Source organism: Rutidosis leptorrhynchoides, chromosome 7 (genome assembly GCF_046630445.1).
Source record: "Rutidosis leptorrhynchoides isolate AG116_Rl617_1_P2 chromosome 7, CSIRO_AGI_Rlap_v1, whole genome shotgun sequence".
NCBI lineage: Eukaryota > Viridiplantae > Streptophyta > Magnoliopsida > Asterales > Asteraceae > Rutidosis > Rutidosis leptorrhynchoides.
This window is the reverse complement of record NC_092339.1, coordinates 236,560,526-236,566,632: the sequence shown is the minus strand read 5'-3', so window position 1 is coordinate 236,566,632 and position 6,107 is coordinate 236,560,526.

Genomic DNA, 6,107 nt, shown 5'->3' with positions numbered 1-6,107 from the left:
GCATTCATTTTTAAAACAAACCATAACCTTTATTTCATAAATAAAGGTTTAAAAAGCTTTACGTAGATTATCAAATAATGATAATCTAAAATATCCTGTTTACACACGACCATTACATAATGGTTTACAATACAAATATGTTACATCGAAATCAGTTTCTTGAATGCAGTTTTTACACAATATCATACAAACATGGACTCCAAATCTTGTCCTTATTTTAGTATGCAATAGCGGAAGCTCTTAGTATTCACCTGAGAATAAACATGCTTTAAACGTCAACAAAAATGTTGGTGAGTTACAGGTTTAACCTATATATATCAAATCGTAACAATAGACCACAAGATTTCATATTTCAATACACATCCCATACATAGAGATAAAAATCATTCATATGGTGAACACCTGGTAACCGACATTAACAAGATGCATATATAAGAATATCCCCATCATTCCGGGACACCCTTCGGATATGATATAAATTTCGAAGTACTAAAGCATCCGGTACTTTGGATGGGGCTTGTTGGGCCCGATAGATCTATCTTTAGGATTCGCGTCAATTAGGGTGTCTGTTCCCTAATTCTTAGATTACCAGACTTAATAAAAAGGGGCATATTCGATTTCGATAATTCAACCATAGAATGTAGTTTCACGTACTTGTGTCTATTTTGTAAATCATTTATAAAACCTGCATGTATTCTCATCCCAAAAATATTAGATTTTAAAAGTGGGACTATAACTCACTTTCACAGATTTTTACTTCGTCGGGAAGTAAGACTTGGCCACTGGTTGATTCACGAACCTATAACAATATATACATATATATCAAAGTATGTTTAAAATATATTTACAACACTTTTAATATATTTTGATGTTTTAAGTTTATTAAGTCAGCTGTCCTCGTTAGTAACCTATAACTAGTTGTCCACAGTTAGATGTACAGAAATAAATCGATAAATATTATCTTGAATCAATCCACGACCCAGTGTATACGTATCTCAGTATTGATCACAACTCAAACTATATATATTTTGGAATCAACCTCAACCCTGTATAGCTAACTCCAACATTCACATATAGAGTGTCTATGGTTGTTCCGAAATATATATAGATGTGTCGACATGATAGGTCGAAACATTGTATACGTGTCTATGGTATCTCAAGATTACATAATATACAATACAAGTTGATTAAGTTATGGTTGGAATAGATTTGTTACCAATTTTCACGTAGCTAAAATGAGAAAAATTATCCAATCTTGTTTTACCCATAACTTCTTCATTTTAAATCCGTTTTGAGTGAATCAAATTGCTATGGTTTCATATTGAACTCTATTTTATGAATCTAAACAGAAAAGTATAGGTTTATAGTCGGAAAAATAAGTTACAAGTCGTTTTTGTAAAGGTAGTCATTTCAGTCGAAAGAACGACGTCTAGATGACCATTTTAGAAAACATACTTTCACTTTGAGTTTAACTATAATTTTTGGATATAGTTTCATGTTCATAATAAAAATCATTTTCTCAGAATAACAACTTTTAAATCAAAGTTTATCATAGTTTTTAATTAACTAACCCAAAACAGCCCGCGGTGTTACTACGACGGCGTAAATCCGGTTTTACGGTGTTTTTCGTGTTTCCATGTTTTAAATCATTAAGTTAGCATATCATATAGATATAGAACATGTGTGTAGTTAATTTTAAAAGTCAAGTTAGAAGGATTAACTTTTGTTTGCGAACAAGTTTAAAATTAACTAAACTATGTTCTAGTGATTACGAGTTTAAACCTTCGAATAAGATAGTTTTATATATATGAATCGAATGATGTTATGAACATCATTACTACCTCAAGTTTAGTAGGTAAACCTACTGGAAGTGACAAGAAATTATCTAGCTTCAAAGGATCTTGGATGGCTTGAAAGTTCTTGAAGTAGGATCATGACACAAAAACAAGTTCAAGTAAGATTTTTACTCGAATTAAGATAGTTTATAGTTATAGAAATTGAATCAAAGTTTGAATATGAATATTACCTTGAATAAGAAAGATAACCTACTGTATATAACAAAGGTTTCTTGATCTTAGATGATTACTTGGAATGGATTACAAAGCTTGGAAGTAAATTAGTAAACTTGAAGGGATTTTTGAAGTGTTCTTGAAGTGTTCTTCCTATGATGATTATAGCTTGATTCTTGAAGTGATTTTTAATGAAGATGATGATTAACTACTGGAAAAATACGTTCATAATAGTGTGTGTGTGTTGAGAGAGAATTAGAAAGAGAATTGGAAGTGAAATGGAGTGAATGATGAGTGGTAATTGGTGAGTGGTGAGTGGGGTTAAAAGGAGTTCTAGTTAGTTGACTAGCTCATGGTAGAAGTTAAAATTGATTAGTCATACATGACATAATCAAGAGTGGAATCCCATGCTAGTTCCTATTGGTATATACTCATAGTAAGTACATTTTGAAGCTGTGTATAATACGGGTAAGAATACGACTAGAATTCTTGATGAAAGAAAAGAATGGAAAAGTAACTGTAACCATTTTCGTTAAGTATGAGTGTTTTGATATATGTCTTGAAGTCTTCCAAATGTATTTTAATACATCTAAATACACTACATGTATATACATTTTAACTGAGTCGTTAAGTCATCGTTAGTCGTTACATGTAAGTGTTGTTTTGAAACCTTTAAGTTAACGATCTCAATTAATGTTTTTAACCCATTGTTTATTATATCTAATGAGATGTTAAATTATTATATTATCATGATATTATGATATATTTATATAACTTAATATGATATATATACATTTAAATGTCGTTACAACGATAATCGTTACATATATGTCTCGTTTCGAAATCCTTAAGTTAGTAGTCTTGTTTATATGTATATAACTCATTGTTAATATACTTATGGAGATACTTACTTATCATAATCTAATGTTAACCATATGTATATCCATATATATATCGTCATGTCGTTTTTACAAGTTTTAACGTTCGTGAATCGCCGGTCAACTTGGGTGGTCAATTGTCTATATGAAACATATTTCAATTAATCAAGTCTTAACAAGTTTGATTGCTTAAGATGTTGGAAACATTTAATCATGTAAATATAAATCTCAATTAATATATATAAACATGGAAAAGTTCGGGTCACTACACATAATGCCCTCCTGTTGGTCCTGTGTGACAATGGTTTAAAATTTTACTAGCTTCATCTCCGAATACACATCGACGTATTATTCCATCTGGACAACTTTTAAATAGATGTGGATCTTCCCAGAAATAGTGTTTTATATCACTAAAGAATTTCTTTCATTTTTGGTACGATAATCCTTTTTCAAGGAATCCACATACTAAATAGTTTGCATAGTCTGCAAACCATGGGATTTCATTATAATCTATCTTCAATAGATATTCATCAGGAAAGTTGTCGTGTATGGCCGATTCATTTAGAACTTCTAATTCGGGATTTTCAAGACGAGAAAGATGATCAGCGGCGAGATTTTCTGCTCCTCTTTTATCTCGAATTTCAATATCGAACTCTTGTAAGAGTAAGATCCAACGGATTAATCTTGGTTTGGCATCTTGTTTCGAAAATAGGTATCTAAGAGCAGAATGGTCGGTATAGACCACCGTTTTTGCTAGAACGAGATATGATCGAAATTTGTCAAAAGCAAAGACAATAGCAAGGAGTTCTTTTTCAGTAGTTGTGTAATTTGTTTGTGCTCCTTGTAACGTCTTACTAGCATAATATATAGGTTGAAATCTTTTTTCAATCCTTTGTCCTAAAACGGCTCCAATTGCAAAATCACTTGCATCGCACATTAGTGAGTTTCTCTTTAAGAATATTAAAAGATTTGATACACTCATCTGAAAAGATAAATGGAGCATCCTTTTCTAGGAGTTTATTCATAGGAGTGGCAATTTTAGAAAAATCTTTTATGAAACGTCGATAAAAACCGGCATGCCCTAGAAAACTCCTAACTCCTCTAACATTTGTGGGATGTGGAAGTTTAGCAATTACATCTACTTTAGCTCTATCCACTTCAATTCCTTCTTTTGAAATTTTATGTCCAAGAACGATGCCTTCTTTAAACATGAAATGGCATTTCTTCCAATTAAGTACTAGATTTGACTGTTCGTATCTAATAAGCATTCGTTCAAGATTAGCTAGACATGATTCAAATGTATCACCGAAGATTGAAAAGTCAGCCATGAAAACTTCCATGCATTCTTCTATCATGTCGTGAAAAATCGCCATCATACACCTTTGAAAGGTTGCAGGGGCGTTACAAAGTCCAAATGGCATGCGTTTGTAAGCAAAAGTACCATAAGGGCACGTGAATGTGGTTTTCTCTTGGTCCTCGGGTGCTATTGGAATTTGAAAATATCCGGAAAATCCATCTAGAAAACAATAGTAACTATTTTCGGCTAATCTTTCCAACATTTGATCTATGAAAGGTAAGGGAAAGTGATCTTTTCTGGTGGCGTCATTTAATTTTCTATAATCAATACATACACGCCATCCTGTTACAGTCCTAGTAGGAATAAGCTCATTTTTCTCATTTGTAATGACAGTCATGCCACCCTTCTTAGGCACGCATTGAACTGGGCTTACCCATGGACTATCAGAGATTGGATAAATTAGACCTGCATCTAGCAGTTTAATAATCTCTTTCTTAACTACATCTTGCATATTAGGATTTAGTCTTCGTTGGCGTTGCACATACGTTTTATGACCTTTTTCCATAAGGATTTTATGTGTGCAATACGAAGGACTTATTCCTTTAATATCATGAATCTTCCATGCAATGGCTGGTTTATGAGCTTTCAACACAGAAATGAGTTGTGATTTCTCATTTTCAGTAAGAGAAGACGATATTATTACATGTAATTCAGGTTCACCATGTAAATAAGCGTATTCCAAATGGTTTGGAAGTGGCTTTAACTCTAATTTCGGAGGTTCTTCTATCGATGATTTATATCGATATCTGTCTTCTTCTTTTAGCATTTGAATTTCTTCGGTTGTTGGTTCATATCCATTAGCTATAAGTGTAGCTAACATTTCAGCTTCATCAATTTGTTCTGTTCCTTCTCCTAAAGAACATTCTCCTGTTCCTTGTAATTCTGGAAATTCTTCTAATAATTCTGCATGTGCATCTATAGTTTGAATATAATAACATGTATCATCTGCAGCTTGTGGTTGTTGCATTGCTCTATCAACTGAAAAGGTAACACTCTCATCCTCTATACTTAGGGTCAATTTCTTACCGAACACGTCTATCATTGCTTTAGCCGTGTTTAAGAATGGTCTTCCTAATATGAGAGGAACTTGAGAATCTTCTTCCATGTCCAGAACAACAAAATCTACTGGAAATACTAAAGTACCAAATTTAACTAGCATGTTCTCCATTATCCCTCTAGGATATTTTATTGATCGATCGGCTAGTTGTATGATTATTCTTGTTGGTTTCAATTCTCCAAGGTCTAGTTTAGCGTATAGTGAATACGGCATTAAATTTATACTAGCACCTAAATCTGCCAATGCTTCTATTGAACTAAGACTACCCAGAAAACATGGAATTGTGAAACTTCCTGGATCAGATAGTTTTTCTGGTATCTTATTCAACAGTACTGCTGAACAATTAGCATTCATATTAACAGCCGAGAGTTCTTCCATTTTCTTTCTATTTGAGATTAGATCTTTCAAGAATTTAGCATATCTAGGCATTCCTGAAATCACATCAATGAAAGGAAGATTTACATTTATCTGTTTAAACATATCCAAGAATTTGGATTGCTCGGCTTCAAGTTTCTCTTTCTTCATTTTACTCGGGTAAGGAAGTGGTGGTTGGTATGGTTTAACATAAGGTTTAGCCTTAACTTTGTTATCTTCATTAACCTTCTCAACTACCGTTTCTTTTTCCTTATCTTGATTAGGTTGTGGTTCTTGTGGAGTAGGAATAGCTTCATCAGAAGTTACAGGTATTTCAGGTGGTTTAAGTATTGTACCACTTCTTGTGGTAATGGCTTTAGCTGTTTCATTCCGGGGGTTAGCATTTGTATCACTAGGTAGACTTCCCGGTTTTTTTTCACCTATTAACCTTG